The sequence below is a fragment of the Oncorhynchus mykiss genome, chromosome 32 (assembly GCF_013265735.2).
Source record: "Oncorhynchus mykiss isolate Arlee chromosome 32, USDA_OmykA_1.1, whole genome shotgun sequence".
Taxonomy (NCBI): domain Eukaryota; kingdom Metazoa; phylum Chordata; class Actinopteri; order Salmoniformes; family Salmonidae; genus Oncorhynchus; species Oncorhynchus mykiss.
Window position 1 is genome coordinate 12,434,637 of NC_050572.1, and position 20,397 is coordinate 12,455,033.

A 20,397-nucleotide genomic window follows, 5' to 3' on the forward strand; every position below is an offset into this window, starting at 1 on the left:
TGGAGGCTATTCTTGCAGGAAAGGGGTGGACCAACTCCATATTAATGCTCGTGATTTTTGGACTGAAATGTTTGACGAGCAGGTGACCTTTGGTCAGGTAGTGAACTTTGACAAGTGTAGCTTGTTCCTCATTCACTTTCACGCCCCCTTTTAGTCACTGGGGTGGGGTGGTTTTCACGCCCCCTTTCGGTCACTGGGGTGGGGTGGTTTTCACGCCCCCTTTCGGTCACTGGGGTGGGGTGGGGTTTTCAATAGTGGTTTAGTCAAAACCCTGGGGGTGACACTCTGGTTGTTCTGCTCAGGATGTAACACGTCAATAGTGACCTGGTGTTCCGTTTGAGATGTTAGAACTTTCAAATCACTCTGACCTGGGACAGGTAAATGTGGCAACTGTGCTGCTTCCCAAATCACTCCGACCTGGGACAGGTGAATGTGGCAACTGTGCTGCTTCCCAAATTCTATTCCCTATCTCAATTTTTTTTTTATACGGTTACTTATCGGGATATTATCTTTGACGATGTTTTGACTATCGCTATCATTTTTGTGCTAGTTGTCTGTACCTGCACCAAAACTCCAGTATTTGTCTTTCATAGCTTGTTCTCCATCTTCTTTTTAAATAGGGAGCCAATTTGTTTTAGGCACTTTTTTTGCATGACTGATCAACACTGGTTTTCTCATGGCTCTCTTGTCATTCTGCAGCAGACATATGGTGAGCAATATGTTTGGAACACAGAATCGCAATAAAATCATAGTATGAAATCATAATACATATATAATCAAGAGACGTGCAATACATATTGTATAGTCACTTCGGTATTGTGAGGTCCCTGGCAATTTGCAGCCCTACTGTTCCCTATACAGTGTACTGCTTTTGACCAGTAACCTTTCTCTCCAATCCCGGCAGTGGGAGGCATTACTTGTTTTTTTTTCTCTTATGTTTTTGTAGTAAATATTTCAGTTCATTTTTTATTCCTGTGACCACCAACCTGGGATCTCCTCAAAGAATGATTCTAAGGCACTCACAGAATGCAGTCAGGCAGGCCTCTGGAATGGGTGTGTTGTCACAACACCAGGACTTTGACTTCGATACCAGGTTCAGTATCACTTTACTCAATACCAAAACAATACTCGATGCTAAAATGTTACCATGGCAAAAGACAGATTTCCCATTTTCACGTTTCTGCTCTCAAAGCATACTTTTTTAATAGAAAAACATTGCCTATTCTAAATCCACAAGAATGCTTGAACCACTTCAGGGGACCACTTTTGAGGCCCGTGGGGGGGGGGGGGGGGGGGGGGGGGAGAGAAGATCGGGCAGGAGAAAGGTCGGCAGGGGGGGGATCGGGCAGGAGAAAGGTTGGGCCCGGGGAGGGGGTGAACCAAATAATGAAAACATTTTGTCACACGTGCCGAATACAACAAGTGTAGGTAGACCTTAGTGACATGCTTACTGACAAGCCTTTAATTAACAATGCAGTTTTTTAAGAAGAAAAAAAAAATTTTACTATAAGAAATGAAGAATAATAATGTAGAAAAATAAGAAATATAACAAGTCATTTGAACTAGAGGTCGACCGATTTTATGATTTTTAAATGCTGATACCGATCATTGACAATTACAACAATACTGAACAATGAACACTTATTTTAACTTAATATAATACATCAAATCTATTTAGTCTCAATTTCCTGAAACATGTTCAGTTTGTTTTAAATAATGCAAAAACAGTGTTGGAGAAGAAAGTAAAAGTGCAATATGTGCCATGTAAAAACGCTGTTTAAGTTCATTGCTCAGAACATGAGAACATATGAAAGCTTGTGGTTCACTATTCCCAGTTAAGAAGTTTTAGGTTATAGTTATTATAGGAATTATGACACGTCGACTATTTCTACCATTTGTATTTCATATACCTTTGACTGTTGGATGTTCTTATAGGCACTTTAGTATTAATCTCGGGAGTTGATAGGCTTGAAGTCATAAACAGAGCTGTGCCTCAAGCATTGCTAAGAGCTGCTGGCAAACGCAGTAAACTGCTGTTTGAATGAATGCTTACGAGCCTGCTGATGCCTACCACTGCTCAGTCAGACTGCTCTATCAAATCATAGACTTAATTATAATAAACACACAGAAATTCGAGCCTTTGACATTAATAATGGTCAAATCCTTAAACTATCATTTCGAAAACAAAACGTCTAAATATTGCTGTTACATTGCACAATCTTCAATGTTATGTCAAAATTATGTAGCATTATGGCAAATTAATTACTGTCTTTGTTAGGAAGAAACACGGTTCGCTACGAGCCAGGTGCCCCAAACTGTTGCATATACCCTGACTCTGCTTGCTCTGAACGCAAGAGAAGCGGCACAATTTACATGCTAACATGCATTTATTTTAACTAAATATGCAGGTTTAAAAAATATATACTTCTGTGTATTGATTTGAAGAAAGGCATTGATGTTTATGGTTAGGTCTGGCCCTGCAGCCTTGTGAATGTTGACCTATTTAAAGGGTTTACTCACATTGGCTACAGAGAGCGTGATCACACAGTCGTCCAGATCATCTGACGCTCCCATGCAAGCTTCAGTGTTGCTTGCCTCGACACGAGCATAGAAGTTATTTAGCTTGTCTGGTAGGCTTGTGTCACTGGGCAGCTTGCGGCTGTGCCTCCCTTTGGTTCGTAATAGTTTGCAAGCACTGCCACATCCGACAAGCGCCATAGCCGGTGTAGTATGATTAAATCTTAGTCCTGTATTGGTTCGTAAGAGGGTATAGCGAGATTTCTTGTAAGAGTCCTGCTACTTGTTGCTCAGTGAGGATGTTGCCTATAATCCATGGCTCCTGGTTGGTGTATGCACGTATGTCCACTGTGGGGATGACATCATTGATGAAGCCAGTGACTGATGTGGTGTACTCCTCAATGCCATCGGAAGAATCCCATAACATATTCCAGTCTGTGATAGCAAAACAGTCCTGTAGCTTAGCCAATTGTGCGTCGCCCCACGGACCTCCCGGTCGCGGCCGGTTACGACAGAGCCTGAGCGCGAACCCAGGGACTCTGATGGCACAGCTGGCGCTGCAGTACAGCGCCCTTAACCACTGCGCCACCCGGGAGGCCCTAAGTTGGAAACATTTTAACATTTTGCGAATTCCATTCTGTGAGTGGGGAGGCAGACAGAATATGCAACACGTGCGCGGGCATTGCAAAATTAATTTATGCATGTTATTCATTAATTTCATCCAAACTGCTCATGAGCGCCTGTATAGTCTGCCGCTAAAATAGAACTTGGTTCTATTAGTGATGCTTGATGCGCTGCAAGTCCCTCCTCTCCCATCTCATTGGTTTTAGGAGTACATACCCACGTGGTTGATTGAAAGATGAACTGAGGTCCATACTCCAGTATAGTTGGTGGTGGTAATATACCTTAAAGTTGGTTTTCAACCTCCAGAAGAAGTTTGGTTTCCCCCTTCATCTGTGGATTGTCAGAGTAGAGAACAAAATGGGTAAAAATTCTACAAAGAGCCAGAAAAAAAGGTCTGAGTGTTTTTCAGGTAAATTAACAACCCAGTGTTTATATCCCAGGACAAGTTGTCTAGCAACAGTAAGCTAGCTAGCTAAATGGCCATGAATGTGTCATGTGTTTTCAAACTGGCCCCAAATTAAAATAGTTGGTTCATAGTTTTTGGTATTTCTACCTACGTGTCCTGGTCACATCTGGTGTGGACGGTCCAAATCAACATGCGTGTCAACATGTCCGGTCTAGTCAGCATGTGACATAAGGCTAACAGCCATTCATGCATTTGAGTGTGTGGAGCCGTGAACTGTCCATTTATTTATGTGGATTATACCTGTTCTCTTCTACCATTTCTTGCTGGCAAAGTACCCAGATGTTGTCTCTGGTTGTGAAACTGAATTGAGTGTTATATGTTAAAATGTAAAATATATAAAATGTTATAATTTGTCAATGCGTAGAGTTTATGTTCCCTCTGCAAACGTGAGATTATGACACGTTGCCAAGTTCACTGTCCCTGGATAGCCTAGCACGTGCGATATTGGCTAACATAACCTCTATGTCTACGGTTAGACCTATGATAAGGGTATAGGCTACAACATCACCGTGGAAACAGGTGTTGCCTGGTGAAATTCCCAGTTTGGAAGGACAATGTGGTAGATGGTTACACTGCCACCACAAAGTACAAGCAGGTAGATCTATTTGTTTTTGATAATTGTCTTTTGTTTCTAAATATATAGAAAATGCCACTTCATGATAAGTCACTGAATCAATGTCACAAGAGGGTAGAGCATATTTCTTAGGTTGCTTGTTAGGGGAGGTAGTTGCAGAATTTCAGTGTAGCAATTTCAATGCTTTTATTAGCATTTAGGAGTTTGTACTGCACAAATGTAATCATTGAATTCCTAAATTGAACTTGTATTTCATGATTTGAAAGTTAATTGAATGAATATTGCATTCAGTTTAATTTAGTTGAATATTTATGTATTCAATGTCAGTATTTTTTAAATATTGCATTCATAGTTTGTAAACTTGATACAGACAATCATTTCAACTTCAGATTGTTTTCCATGTTCAGTTCCCTCAATTCAGTTTCACAACCAGAGACAACATCTGGGTACTTTGCCAGCAAGAAATGGTAGAAGAGAACAGGTATAATCAAACACTCAATTTGTTTAAAAATGTTTCTGCCGGTTTCTGAAGCAAATGTTGTATGCTGAAATATATTTTCTTCATATGAATTTGGCTCTGCCGTTTGGGCGATAAGCTATTATGACTCCATTTCTGACAGTGAAGACTCCTTAACGTGGTCGTGCCTTCTGTTCCCCTCTTATGTTAGAAGGGACACGTTAGAAGGGAGTGTGTCAAAAACGTAACTCGGCCCCTTAACAATACAGTTGAATATCCCTGTCATAGCACTTCTAAGGATGGCTGTTCCACTCACTATTTAATTTTGCTCTTGTGAATGACTGGGTTGGAACCGGGTGTCTTGCATGTCTCGGGACTGTTAGCCCAATTAGCTAAAGATGCTAAACTGTTTTGCTACCAACCCGGCAGTGGCTACTTTGTTCTAAGAACCAGCCTACATTCTCTGTCACAGAGGAATTCAATAAACAAAACAAGAGGCCCCCTCAAAATTCCTATCATTCAGTCACACCACTATCGCTTTCAGCCAGAGACACCTGTATGCTAATCCTCAACGTCCAATCTCTTGACTTCATTCGGAGGCGTTGCTAGACTAGTGCTACAGTTAGTTGTTTCTCTCTCAGCCTGTGTGCTGCTGCAGGTGTGTTGTGGGGTGGGCAGTCCTGCTCATGTCCTGACATGTCTTCTTTCTTATTCCCTCACTGTCATGAGTGGAGTGAGGGAGGAAACAAAACAAGGTTTGGCGGGAGGGAGGTAAAGAAACCGCAGGATGTGTGCAGTCCTTGGTTGATCCTAAATGCTTCCAGTAAGGCAGGGGGTGGGGCAGTCAATAGTACAACTTCCTGAAAGTGTTTGCATTTCCCCGTGGTGACATGTCAACACGCCTGCCTGCTCACGTTCCACCCCGCTCTGCTCCTCTCTGGACTCTCACCTCAGCCCAGCCGGAATAAAAACCTTGTCTTTATGAAGCGTAGTTTTCCGCTCTTTTGACCCAGTAGTGGCATTTGTCCCTCACTCCTGTTGAGTTTTGGCTGCAGTCAAACTGAGCAAAGACATGACTGAAACAGGAACCAACTTGCTGCGATTTATGTATACAGTGGCTATATACAAATAAATGTCATATTTGAGGCTCTCTCACTAATTGACTGTACAACACAGAATATTATATTATGATTCCTGTTTGTGAGTGTTCTATGGGTGTTTATTTCAACGTTATAAAGAAAGCATTTTTACATACAATGTCAACACTGCAATGCTGATCTGAGCCTTGCTGTTGGAAAACCACATTTGTGTCTGACTTTTGGCTGTAGCAGATGCACCTCTCCCAACTTCTCTCCACGACTTCCTGTCTACAGTCAGGTGTTTTAGTCTTACCACTCAGTATCTGCATTGCTGCTCGTGGCAACGTCTTCTCGCTGAGTTCCCATTTTAAGTTATAAAGTCAATCTCAATGTGACCCACCTGATTCAGAAGATTTTAAAACCCCATTAAAATAAAAAACAGATTAAACCACATTTAGATTGAGTCAAGATAATAGTTTCAGTATAGTTTTTTTTCCCAAACAGGTTTGAAGTTTTTGTTGTATAATAACCTTGGTGTGAATCACTGCCGTATCAGTCTCGTGTTATTTTGCCATCTGTCTCTTGTGCCCAATGCTCTTTTGCACCATCTTGCTCCTTCTCGGTCTTGTGCCAATGCTCTTTTGCACCATCTTGCTCCTTCTCGGTCTTGTGCCAATGCTCTTTTGCACCATCTTGCTCCTTCTCTGTCTTGTGCCAATGCTCTTTTGCACCATCTTGCTCCTTCTCGGTCTTGTGCCAATGCTCTTTTGCACCATCTTTCTCCTTCTCGGTCTTGTGCCAATGCTCTTTTGCACCATCTTGCTCCTTCTCGGTCTTGTGCCAATGCTCTTTTGCACCATCTTTCCCTTTCTCGGTCTTGTGCCAATGCTCTTTTGCACCATCTTGCTCCTTCTTGTGTTCCCTTTTCTTTTGAAGTTCATTTCTCTCTCATTCCTATCTCGCTTGCTCCCATCTTGTGTAAAATGGCAAGAGTATGTTGACTACACAGATACTGTAGGAGTAGAATTCCATTGGAATGAAGTGTACCCTACCAGTCTGTGTCCTGCCTTGGGTTGTAGCCTATTCACTAGGCACGCCGTATGAAAACGTTGTACACATGAAAATTAGCAGGTTGTCTAATCCCTGCGTGTTCTAGTCCCTTTTTTTTATTCCGTTTTGGCGCTTAATCATTACGAAGAACCTCTGCCGTTCTGAAGGGCCAGCTAGTCGCTGCTTGTTAAACAAAATTACATAACAATTTAGTCAGTTAGCAGATATTATCCAGAGCAGATACATTTACTGTCCCCCAGACCTTGCAGGATCCCCGTGGAGGCCTCGATCTACTGTAGTCCTATCAGAGCACTCCCGGAGAATGCTCCTTGTCACCCTGGCTGCAGTGAAGGGTTACATACACCGCCTGAGGAGGGGGGAGGGGGAGTGTCCATGTGAAAATAGTCTTCCCATGTGCTTGTGGTGAGTTAGTGGTATGTGTTAGCTGGGGGTTGGAGGAGATGAGATCTGCAGTTGCAAACGTAGCCTACTGGTATGTTTCGTGAGAGGTCTAAGGGTGTAGCATGTATAGAGGGCATGTGGTGAAGAAACTATCCCCGTTTTAACGTGTATCTGTGTGCGCTTTCTAGTGGTGGTTGATTTGGCTGTCAAGCTGTTACTAAGGTACAGCTGTGTCAGCTGTTAATTAAGAGCAAGTTCTGTGGTAGAGGTGACTGTTTTTGTTTCCACGATGGCCAGGCATTTGTGTGACCTTAAACATTTAGGCCTAGGTCTTCATTTCTCCACTGTGGATGTAAATAAAGTAGTGTGGGCATAGTGAGTTGGCAGGACACTTACCTCCCTTTTGCCGTTCTTCTCCTTTTCCCAGCCCAAGGACTAACCAGTCCAGTGCTCCCTCCCCTGCCAGCCAGCCAGCCAGCCAGGATCCGTTCTAACCAGTCTAGCGCTCCCTCCCTCCCCTGCCAGCCAGGACTCGTTTTAACCAGGCCAACTCTCCCTCGCCAGCCAGGATCCGTTCTAACCAGTCCAGCGCTCCCTCCCCTGCCAGCCAGCCAGCCAGCCAGGATCCGTTCTAACCAGTCTAGCGCTCCCTCCCTCCCCTGCCAGCCAGGACTCGTTTTAACCAGGCCAACTCTCCCTCGCCAGCCAGCCAGGATCCATTCTAACAGGGCCAAGTCTCGCTCCCCAGCTAGTCAGCCAGGCCACCAGGACTCGTTCTAACCAGTCTAGCGCTCCCTCCCCTGCCAGCCAGCCAGGGTGTGTTCTAACCAGGCCAGGGCTCCCGCTCCAGCCAGCCAGGATCCGTTCTAACCAGGCCAGGGCTCGTCAGCCAGGCCACTTGTTCTAACCAGCCCGACAGAGAACTAGACAGAACTGCAGAATATCACTACCCCAGACACTTCCTCATTCCCCAAGACTGGGCCTGGTGCATTTCTGACACTTGCCTGTGGGAGGAAGTGGTCTAATAGTAGGGCTGGTAGTTGCCAGGGACTGGCATACTGCGATTGTATTGCTATTTGATCTTTCAAACATATTTCTCACCAGATGTCTGCTGCAGATGGATGAAAGAGCCATGCGAGAACAATTTTTGATCAGTGGTGGGGGGTGCTGAAAACAAATTGACAACCTATAAATTCAAAATACTGGAGTTTTGGCGCAAAAATATAGCGAATTTGTTAACTATATGATTAATCGTCAAAATATCCCGATTATGTGACCAACCACCCTGATTTGATCTTATGTTGCAACATTTTTAATTGTTTTTATTATATTGGATAAAAGCAGAGACATAGCTACTAAATGGTATATCATACACTGCATTTTTGAGGAACATTTTTGAGGAACAATGGGAAAGTAATTCTGCTTTGAAAGTTGATAAACTTGTAACCTCAATTTTGAGAAAATGGCCTTTGAATGTTTTGGTACCTCTGCTGCAGAGCTGTCCTTTGTCTACACCCATTCAGCATTGTTCACACCCTCTTAATTAAGCAATTCCCACCCATCTCTTTAAGGATTCACATTTCTGGTCATGTGCTAAATATTTGAGGTTGTTCAAAGTAGTCACCCTTTGCCTTGTCAGCTTTGCACACTCTTGGCATTCTCTGTCTGCTTCACCTGGAATGCTTTTCCAACAGTCTTGAAGGAGTTCCCACATATGCTGAGCACTTGTTGGCTGCTTTTCCATCACTCTGCGGCTCAACTCATCCCAAACCATCTCAGTTGGGTTGAAGCCGGGTGATTGTGGAAGCCAGGTCACCTGATGCAGCACTCCATCACTCTCCTTGGTCAAATAGCCCTTACACAGCCTGGAGGTGTGTTGGATCATTGTCCTGTTGAAAAACAAATGATAGTCCCACTAAGCGCAAACCAGATGGGATGGCGTATCGCTGCAGAATGCTGTGGTAGCCATGCTGGGTAAGTGTGCATTAAATTATAAATGAATCACAGATTTCCACTGGTCTGATGTCCATTGCTCATTTCTTTTCCCAAGCAAGTCTCTTATTATTGTTGTCCTGTAGTAGTAGTTGTTTTGCAGAAATTAGACCACGAAGGCCTGATTCACACAGTCTTCTCTGAACAGTTGATGTTGAAGTGTCTTTCTTGAACTCTGATGTATTTATTTGAGCTGCAATTTCTGAGGTTTGTTAACTCTGAGTTACGTCTGCTGCAGTGGACAGGTTGGTAACTCTAGGTCTTCCTTTCCTGTGGTGGTCTGCATGAGAGACAGTTTCATCATAGCTCTTGATGGTTTTTGCGACTGCACTTGAAAATACTTTGAAAGTTCTTGACGTTTTCCAGATTGACTGACCTTCATGTCTTAAAGAAAGGAATGACTGTCGTTTCTCTTTGCTTATTTGAGCTGTTCTTGCCATAATATGGACTTGGTCTTTTACCAAATAGGGCTATATTCTGTATACCACCCCTACCATGTCACAACACAACTGATCGGCTCAAACGCATTAAGGAGGAAATAAATTCCACAAGTTAACTTAACAAGACACACCTTTTAATTGAAATGCATTCCAGGTGACTACCTCATGAAGCTATTTGAGAGAATGCCAAGAGTGTGCAAAGCTGTCATCAAGGCAAAGAAAGGGTGGCTACTTTGAAGAATCTCAAATACAAAATATTTAGATTTGTTTAACACTTTTTTTTTTTTGGTTACTACATGATTCCATATGTTTTATTTCATAGTTTTGATGTCTTCACTATTATTCTACAATGTAGAAAATAGTCTAACTAAAGAAACCCTTGAATGAGTAGGTGTCAACTTTTGACTGGTACTGTAGTTGTATGCATACAATCAGGGGTATCAAGTGGCTGAGCAAAGGCTTAAAAAATACATTAATAGCAGCAGCAACTTACTGCGTGTGTTAGGAGAGAGTTATGTGAATAGAGGCACTACAGAGAGTGCTGAGAACTGGTCTGTACGAGCCACGCGTGAACAAGGAAATCTATATTCAGAGGGCCTGTTTCTGTCCTGCCATTGACTTAGCATGTCAAATCAAATCAAATTTTATTTGTCACATACACATGGTTAGCAGATGTTAATGCGAGTGTAGCGAAATGCTTGTGCTTCTAGTTCCGACAATGCAGTAATAACCAACAAGTAATCTAACTAACAATTCCAAAACTACTGTCTTGTACACAGTGTAAGGGGATAAAGAATATGTACATAAGGATATATGAATGAGTGATGGTACAGAGCAGCATAGGCAAGATACAGTAGATGGTATAGAGTACAGTATGTACAAATGAGATGAGTATGTAAACAAAGTGGCATAGTTTAAAGTGGCTAGTGATACATGTATTACATAAGGATGCAGTCGATGATATAGAGTACAGTATATACGTATGCATATGAGATGAATAATGTAGGGTAAGTAACATTATATAAGGTAGCATTGTTTAAAGTGGCTAGTGATATATTTACATAATTTCCCATCAATTCCCATTATTAAAGTGGCTGGAGTTGAGTCAGTGTCAGTGTGTTGGCAGCAGCCACTCAATGTTAGTGGTGGCTGTTTAACAGTCTGATGGCCTTGAGATAGAAGCTTAAGATAGATGATGTGAAGATGTGATGTCCACAGTCTCTTCGTCACAAAACTCAAAGTTAAGATTGTCTAGCTGTGTCCAGTACGGGTGGTGCTTGTACAGGCAGACCATCTCTGGGAGGAAGGATGTCAGCAGCTGAAACCTGGTCCCGACGGAGTCTGAACGCTCCTTGGTGACAACAACACCAGGCTCCAGAGCATCACAGATGTAAAACAGGAAAAAACAAAAATTGAAGACATTACAACATTAAATGAATTAAAATATTTAATCAGGTGTTGTTGCCAGTCATATCTTTCCACCAGCACCGTATCATCCTCCAGTCCAACCAGCTGAGGGATTTTGACCCCTGTCACAGTGCTGTCCTTCACAACACCAGCAATCTCAGACAGTGTTCACTCCTTCCTTCACACTCAGACGAGAGTGCTCTGAAACAGTTGTTTCATATATTGAAATGGATACTTGCATAGTGGAGTCTTATGTTTTACTAGGCGATACTTTATTTTTAGACCGCGTTAGACAGGATTACCTACACATACTGACCAGCTCAAATAGACAGAAGCGTGCTATATGGCAGACCAATACAAACTCATCTCTCGGCATGTCCAGCCCACTCATTAGCTCAGCCAATCATGGCTAGAGGGAAGGTTGCCAACTTTGTTGCTTAACCAAATAGGCTCATAATTTAACAATGCTATTCATATTTACGGATTGCATACAAGTTTGTTAATTAGGCACATTAAATTTAACATGTCCGAGAAGGCATTTGTGCCAAAACTCATTTTGCAAATAAAGTTATTTCAAACAGTTCTCCTTTGAACTAGTGACCCGCGACATATGCCTAGTTTCCTGAAACGGGTCACATGACTATCGATTTTTTTCTTCTGCCTCTTACTATCTAGTAGTGCTAGTTTTTATTCATTTGAAAGTCAACAAATGCGTAGTGCTATTTCAGTATCTGAATACATAAGCCTTTCCTGTTGCCTTTTGTTTCTGTAAGATTTGTCTGCTGACCTACCTAGTTACCCATGTTATTTACATTTGTCATTTTTCGCTAATGCCCTACAGGAGCAATTAGTCAAGTGCCTTGCTCAAGGGCACATCAACAGATGTTTCACCTAGTCTGCTTGTGTGTTTGAACCAGCCAGCTTTCTGTTACTGGTCCAACACTATTAACTGCTAGGATACCTACTTAGACCCACAATGTTATCGTGACCTAAACCCATATTCCAGCAGATTCCTCTTGCCTAAATCTTCAGCACAGCCACCATAGGAACCTGGTCAAAAGTAGTGTACAATGTAGGGAATAGGGTGCCCTTTGGGACTCGTCCTAGGTCCGTGCCAGTGGCTCAGCTGGATTTGTAGGAAAGATATGGGGGATCTGAGGAAGGGGATTGGGGCACTGTGGTGGATATATTAGTTAGTCAAAACCCCTACTGATCCCATATGTTTCTCCCTGTTCAGGGATGTCTGAGGGGTAGAGAGGAGGGTTGACATGGTAATCTCAGGTGGTTTGTGTTTCACTCCTCATAGATGTTAGCTAGGCTATAGCCTAGCATATTGTAGCTTGAAATCCCACAGCATTTATCCCTTTCACGTAGAGAATACGTAAGAGATGTAAAAAGCAGTGTTCTGGATGCTGATTTGGATGAGCAATGTTCCAAGTCGTGCTGTGTTGGCTGTCACAGACACCTATGCCTGCTAACAGTTCCATCTGAAAATGATCACTGCGCCTCTTCACAATATCCTATTCATGTTGTCTGAATCATCTCTTGTGTATAGATATCCTCTCACTCATTATTTCCCCTTGCTTCCAGCCTAGCATTTAGTGTGGTACAGCGGGGTTAGTATTAGCCTAGCATTTAGTATGGTACAGCGGGGTTAGTATAAGCCTAGCATTTAGTGTGGTACAGCGGGGTTAGTATAAGCCTAGCATTTAGTGTGGTACAGCGGGGTTAGTATAAGCCTAGCATTTAGTGTGGTACAGCGGGGTTAGTATAAGCCTAGCATTTAGTGTGGTACAGCAGGGTTAGTATAAGCCTAGCATTTAGTGTGTTACAGCGGGGTTAGTATTAGCCTAGCATTTAGTGTGGTACAGCGGGGTTAGTATAAGCCTAGCATTTAGTGTGGTACAGCGGGGTTAGTATAAGCCTAGCATTTAGTGTGTTACAGCGGGGTTAGTATTAGCCTAGCATTTAGTGTGGTACAGCGGGGTTAGTATAAGCCTAGCATTTAGTGTGGTACAGCGGGGTTAGTATTAGCCTAGCATTTAGTGTGGTACAGCGGGGTTAGTATAAGCCTAGCATTTAGGGTGGTACAGCGGGGTTAGTATAAGCCGGAAGTTAGCGGAAGTTGGCTGGCTAGCTAGCAAGTGACAACCATTTTGTTTAGAATGGACGACCAGTTCTTTTGCATAGCAACTATGCAAACATAATGAATGATTTTGTCGCGCCTGTAGCAACATGACCAAAATAACTAACAACTAGCTTTTTGTCTGGACTATATCTTCGGATGGAAGAATGAAATCGTTTGAATTGACTTGGTTTGAATGAAAATGTGTATTTCATTGTTATTTGAGTAGATTGGTAAGTTTTTACAAAAGCAAAAAGGCATGCGAAACAGTGCTGCATCATGAATACAGTCATGGGTAAATGCTATCGCGTCGTGCCGATCAACGCCTGTGACTGTAATCCTGATACAGCACTGCCTCTTACCTGTGACTGTAATCCTGATACAGCACTGCCTCTTACCTGTGACTGTGATCCTGATACAACACTGCCTCTTACCTGTGACTGTGATCCTGATACAGCACCGCCTCTTACCTGTGACTGTAATCCTGATACAGCACTGCCTCTTACCTGTGACACTAATCCTGATACAGCACTGCCTCTTACCTGTGACTGTAATCCTGATACAGCACTGCCTCTTACCTGTGACTGTACTCCTGATACAGCACTGCCTCTTACCTGTGACTGTACTCCTGATACAACACTGCCTCTTACCTGTGACTGTGATCCTGATACACTGCCTCTTACCTGTGACTGTAATCCTGATATAGCACCGCCTCTTACCTGTGACTGTACTCCTGATACAGCACTGCCTCTTACCTGTGACTGTACTCCTGATACAGCACTGCCTCTTCTGCCTAATTGCTTCATTGTTAGTCGATTAGTGTTCCATTGAAGTAGGTCTTTCCTGTGGTTTTGTCTTCCAGGCAGTCTCTCACTGGCACCTATCCCACTGCTGATCATGCCAGCCTAGTACATGTGACCTGTCAAACACACAACTCACTCACCACTGCTTACTTTACTAACATGCAAATAAACCTCACTCCCATTATTTCTCCATCAGTCAGTTGTTTTGTAATTAGGCTAGGACTCTCTCGGTTTTATATATATCACACACACACACACACACACACACACGGCTGCTTTGCCTTCATATCTAACCTAGTTTTCCCCAGCCAGGTGCCCCTGGCTGAACTCCCGTCTCTGTCATTACCTGTTGGGGTTGTTCTCTCTGTTCTCTGATACTGGGCTCATTCTCACCCTCTACACAACTACTTGTGCTGAGCTATTTGTGCTTTTTGAGGTCGGTTTGGTTCTGGTTGGATTATGAAGAAATTCACGGATTTCAGTTTCAATGTATTATATTTTTTTACATTAAATCCACTTCATTGTGGGTTGAATGCTGTGTAACAGAATAAAACTGTCAATAAGAGTTCCATGATGACAGTGACTAAATTATGGTTATCAATTAACTATTTATTCACATTACTTGAATAAAATATTTCAAAAGTGTTTATTACGTTTGATTTGATGACTTCATTATTCCAAGTCATCTCATCTCTATAGAGCTGCTGCCGATGCTGTCTGACAAAATCACCATTTTAGTTCTTTGATGTAAATAAGGCATTCTAATATTACTGCTGAATACCATCTATCAATATCTTAGATCATGTATTTTCAGGTAGAGATACCTCGCGGAGCATCTGCTCTCCATCAGGCTCGCAATGCGTTAACACATTTCTGCTCTAAATTGTGTAGAATATTAGCCTGTTGGAAACGGCTCTCTACTAAATCACACAGTTTGGGTTGATCTGATTGATCTCTAAAGAAACTGCAGTGAGAAAATGCACATTGAGCTCACAGGAAAAAAAAATGGAATTCAAATAATTGAACCTTCGTCAAAAAAAAATAATAACCAACATGTTGTTTAATCGCTCAGCACTAGCCACTACCCTCCCAGTTTTTTGTTTTGAATATATTTTTCTCTCCCCTGCCGCCCCTCCCTCCTCAGTGTGTGATATTGTCCTGAGAGTGGCCAGCTAATTGAGGCCGGTGGGTCTACTATGCTCCCCCTATCAGCTCCCACGCTCCCTGCCTGGCAGTGTCGTACAGTGCAGGCCCACCAGGGGAGCACGTGACTGCAGATAGAAGAGACTCTGTCTCTGGGCCGAGCTGACTATGCCTCGGCGCCTGAGTCCCAAAGCACATCCTATTCCCTGTATGCTGCACTACTTCAACCAAGGGGAATAGGGTTTCATTTGTGACGCAGCCAGGGCCTGTCTCAGCTAGGCCCCAGTACTGCAAGTTCACTCACTCACTTTTCTCCCAGTTTAGCTTCTACAGGCAAGGGGGGGTGAATGTGCAACCTAGCTGTTCTTTCTCAGGATAGGTGTGGGTATTTTAGTGGTGTGTGTGTGTGTGTTGTAATATTCTTCCTAGGTTCATATAGACCTAGGCTAAGCCTCCTATCTCTAGGTATCAGGTGATACTATACTATTTGTTAAAGTGCTGAGTGGACACACAATGTGTACCCAACAACATTCAGTCCAGCTGGAAAAGAAAGGGATGTGTTGGAACTACAAACGGGGGGACTGGTTATGGTGTATGTGGAACAAGGCAGGATAACTGATCAGCTTGTGACTTTTTGTTCTCCTTCATGAAGACTTGTGCAGCAATGACACGTTATGCTAATCATAAAGTAGTCTAATTATATAAGTTGTAGGTTAGACAGAAAGAATGAAGCACTCCTAACTCAGTTGAACTGAATGCAGCCTAGGCCTAAATGGGCCCATTGTTGGCATTTGTTTTGTGTGTAGGCCTAGCTGTCTTGGCCATTTCTGTTTTTTTTGGTTAAAATGAGTTAATGGAAATGGACCAATATTGACTTTTTAAATTCTATTAGTCTAGGCCTGTCTTTGTCATCTACGTATGATTAGGCTACAGGATTCTGCCTGATATCAGTCAGTTTCACACCCACAGTGTTCCTATCCCTACAGTACGTGTTGTATTTCCTGTGTGGTAAAAACACATGGTCTTTACAGACTGACTTGATGTGTTTGCTCTCTCCTCTCCATCTGTGCTGACAGCTGGGTGTAATTGCAGAAGTACTAGTTTGCAAATATGACGGAGTTATTTGCATGAGTTTCCGGCAATGTTGTGGAAGCAGGGCTGGTCTGGCCTTACCAGAATGTGGCTGCCATGGGCTGGTCCTCTAGCTAGTGCCACGCAGAGAGACAGGCTATGACTGGGGGCTGGTCCTCTAGCTAGTGCCACGCAGAGAGACAGGCTATGACTGGGGGCTGGTCCTCTAGCTAGTGCCACGCAGAGAGACAGGCTATGACTGGGGGCTGGTCCTCTAGCTAGTGCCACGCAGAGAGACAGGCTATGACTGGGGGCTGGTCCTCTAGCTAGTGCCATGCAGAGAGACAGGCTATGACTGGGGGCTGGTCCTCTAGCTAGTGCCACACAGAGAGACAGGCTATGACTGGGGGCTGGTCCTCTAGCTAGTGCCACGCAGAGAGACAGGCTATGACTGGGGGCTGGTCCTCTAGCTAGTGCCATGCAGAGAGACAGGCTATGACTGGGGGCTGGTCCTCTAGCTAGTGCCACGTAGAGAGACAGGCTATGACTGGGGGCTGGTCCTCTAGCTAGTGCCATGCAGAGAGACAGGCTATGACTGGGGGCTGGTCCTCTAGCTAGTGCCACGCAGAGAGACAGGCTATGACTGGGGGCTGGTCCTCTAGCTAGTGCCACGTAGAGAGACAGGCTATGACTGGGGGCTGGTCCTCTAGCTAGTGCCACGCAGAGAGACAGGCTATGACTGGGGGCTGGTCCTCTAGCTAGTGCCATGCAGAGAGACAGGCTATGACTGGGGGCTGGTCCTCTAGCTAGTGCCACGTAGAGAGACAGGCTATGACTGGGGGCTGGTCCTCTAGCTAGTGCCATGCAGAGAGACAGGCTATGACTGGAGGCTGGTCCTCTAGCTAGTGCCACGCAGAGAGACAGGCTATGACTGGGGGCTGGTCCTCTAGCTAGTGCCACGTAGAGAGACAGGCTATGACTGGGGGCTGGTCCTCTAGCTAGTGCCACGCAGAGAGACAGGCTATGACTGGGGGCTGGTCCTCTAGCTAGTGCCATGCAGAGAGACAGGCTATGACTGGGGGCTGGTCCTCTAGCTAGTGCCACGTAGAGAGACAGGCTATGACTGGGGGCTGGTCCTCTAGCTAGTGCCATGCAGAGAGACAGGCTATGACTGGGGGCTGGTCCTCTAGCTAGTGCCACGCAGAGAGACAGGCTATGACTGGGGGCTGGTCCTCTAGCTAGTGCCACGTAGAGGACCAGACAGGCTATGACTGGGGGCTGGTCCTCTAGCTAGTGCCACGCAGAGAGACAGGCTATGACTGGGGTTCCTCTCAACGATGTGATTGGCTTCCTCTCCTTTCCTCCATATTAACTTGAGACACAACTAGGGGACTATTATTAGGGAGAGAGGACCTTGACACATGGAAGTCTATATGCTGACACCAGCCCAACCCCTGTATACTCATGTTTGAAGACACTCCAAGCTGTGTTTTGAGACGCTGTACAGTTTGTACTGCCCTTGTCTGTTACTCTATGAACATTGTCCTCTAGTCATATTTGGTGTCTGTCTGTGTGTCTGGCATTGCCCTAATGCAGTGCATTATGCTTAGTGCTGTTTGGCGCTGGTAATTAAAGGCGTTGGGGAGAGATTTACTCTAGAGAACTAGTGTCTCCTTTGAACAGTGGCACTGATGCTGGCACCAGCTAACAGGAGATTACATCTAATCAATGTATATGTCACGTGCCAAATACGAGTGTAGACCTTACTGTGAAATGCTTCCTTACCAACGAATTAACATTCAAATCAAAATAGTAGAGATGAATAAAATACACAAACATGGAGCTATATACAGGGAGTACCAGTAACCAGTTCAATGTGCAGTAATACAAGGTATTTCAGGTTGACATGTACCAGAAGGCGAGACAGAGAGGAGGGGTTGGTGAATTATTATTATTAATAATATTGTCTTTGGAAGACTGCCCCTCTTACTGGCGCTAGGTGAGAGGAGATGAGAGAGTGATGGAGACAGAGGGTGAGAGAGCCAGTAAAGGAGAGATGGGAAAAGAGGTTTGGTTTTACCCTCAGAATCGTAGCCTTGTCTTTGGGTCAGGGTGTGAGAGAGAGGCACAGCGTGCTTCTTCTCTCTGTGGAGAAGATGAACAAGGGAATAGAGGGTCTGTTTGTCCTATTTTTTTTATTTTTAAGGGGTAGATCAGTTTTAATTGTGCAGATTGTAGCTTCCATCAATGTAATTATGTGCGCCATTTCCAATTCCCATATTTTTTTCCCCTAACCCTATCACCCCTTCCCTAATTGGAGTAAACTAATGGACGACATCACTTATGCTTATACATACTACACACATTTTATGGACACAATACATTTGTCATTTTTGTTGTGTTTTTTGATCCCAGCCTTCAGCTCCACTCACCCCTCCCGTCTATCTCTTAACGCCATCTATTTTTCTTCTATTAGCCATGTCTTTTTCAACTGTGATGTTTCACAAAAGTTCTGAATGTTTCTACAGATATTTTTCTATTTAATTTACAAAGAGTATTATTGATCGATTTGACTGACTTTTTCAAAAATCGCACAGCAGTGGTATTTTCAGGGTTAGCTCCAACTTTCTGTAAAAATGTATTGTAGTAAGAATTTCTTTCTTTCGGCATATATATACCGAGAATGTCCACATCCCCATCAGACCATTTTATTGGTCAACTACACGGTAATGTCAAAGTTGAAGTTTTTTTGTGATCAATATGTAAAATAGTACATTTATCATCATTTGGTTGTAACCCTGAGAGGTTAAAGTATCTAGATCCTCAGACTGACGGTTGTTCTGTTCTTGGCTCAGTGGGCGAGACGACTGCTCTACACCGGCGCCACGACAGATTGAGAAAGATGTGAGGAGAGCTAGAATTATCTATTTCACTTGCTTTGGCAATGTAAACAGATGTTTCCCATGCCAATAAAGCCCTTTGGATTGAGAGATGGGAAGATGTAGAGAGAGGCCTGTGGGGAAAGGAGGAAGACACTAGTTGAATTGGAACACATTGCTCCCAAAGATAAAACATAAATACATGGGAGAATGAATGTAGCAAAGAGATGTGCTGAGTTAGGGATGAAAAGAGAAGGAGAAACACTGAGGGACGGGGAGGGAGAGGCTCGGAGGTGAACGGGGGAGCGTGGGAATGTGACAGTCGGCTGGTGTGAATCACTGCTGACCCATAATCCTCACCTTGTGACTACTGCTTTAGACACTGCTGCTGAGGTCCAACCTCTGTCTCCCTCTCTCTTGCTCTCCTCCACTCGCTCTCACCTCTCCCCTCCCTTTCCTACCACCCCCTACTTTCACCCTCCAACCCCTCTCTTCTTCCCCACTCCCTCACCCTCGTAGTGTATGTGTGACAAGCCAGTTTGTGGCGGCTGTGTCCAGACGCTTCAGATCTTGGCTGATGATCAGCCGGTTAGAGGTGAGGGCGGGCCGTAAATGATTTATGAGAGGCTCTCTTGAAGCCAAGAGCTCATGGGTGTCTGTGTTGTCTGTCTGCATGATCCGGCTGTGTGTGTGGCTGGATACAAAGTCATAAATAATAGGTCATTATAACACCTTAGTACAAAGCTGATAATGGTTCTGATAATAGGGTTAATAGCCTCGATGTGTGGAGTCATATTTCTGATGTAATGAGTTTCTCCAGTTTCCCCAACAAGATTTCTCTGCCTCGGCTTGCTCTTTAAGAACTTCAAGAGTGCCTTGCTAAAAGGTGACTGTGTTGTCTATTTCAGTTTACCTAACCACATACCCTCTCCCTCTCATTTTCTCTCCTCCACATCCTCTCTCTCTGTCTCTCTGTCTCTCTGTCTCTCTGTCTCTCTGTCTCTCTGTCTCTCTGTCTCTCTGTCTCTCTGTCTCTGTCTGTCTGTCTGTCTGTCTCTCTCTCTCTTTGTCTCTGTCTGTCTCTCTCTCTCTTTGTCTCTGTCTGTCTCTCTCTCTCTTTGTCTCTGTCTGTCTGTCTCGCTCTCTCTTTGTCTCTGTCTGTCTGTCTCGCTCTCTCTTTGTCTCTGTCTGTCTGTCTCGCTCTCTCTTTGTCTCTGTGTGTCTGTCTCTCTCTCTTTGTCTCTGTGTGTCTGTCTCTCTCTCTCTTTGTCTCTGTCTGTCTGTCTCTCTCTCTTTGTCTCTGTCTGTCTGTCTCTCTCTCTTTGTCTCTGTCTGTCTGTCTCTCTCTCTTTGTCTCTGTCTGTCTGT

At 44.0% G+C, this 20,397-nt stretch overlaps 1 protein-coding gene across 3 annotated transcripts in view; it reads left to right on the forward strand.

The window, feature by feature from the left end:
* LOC110487937 (protein tyrosine phosphatase type IVA 2) overlaps positions 1 to 20,397 on the forward strand; it is a 47,206-nt gene that overhangs the window by 9,594 nt on the left and 17,215 nt on the right. Inside the window, exon 1 of one of the 3 annotated variants that reach the window (XM_036971821.1) lies at positions 19,026 to 19,054. The exons of the other annotated variants lie outside the window; for them this stretch is intronic. The gene's annotated coding sequence lies outside the window, so the exon portion shown is untranslated. Of the gene's footprint in view, positions 1 to 19,025; positions 19,055 to 20,397 lie in introns of those variants that run through there. 3 annotated transcript variants of the gene reach the window in all.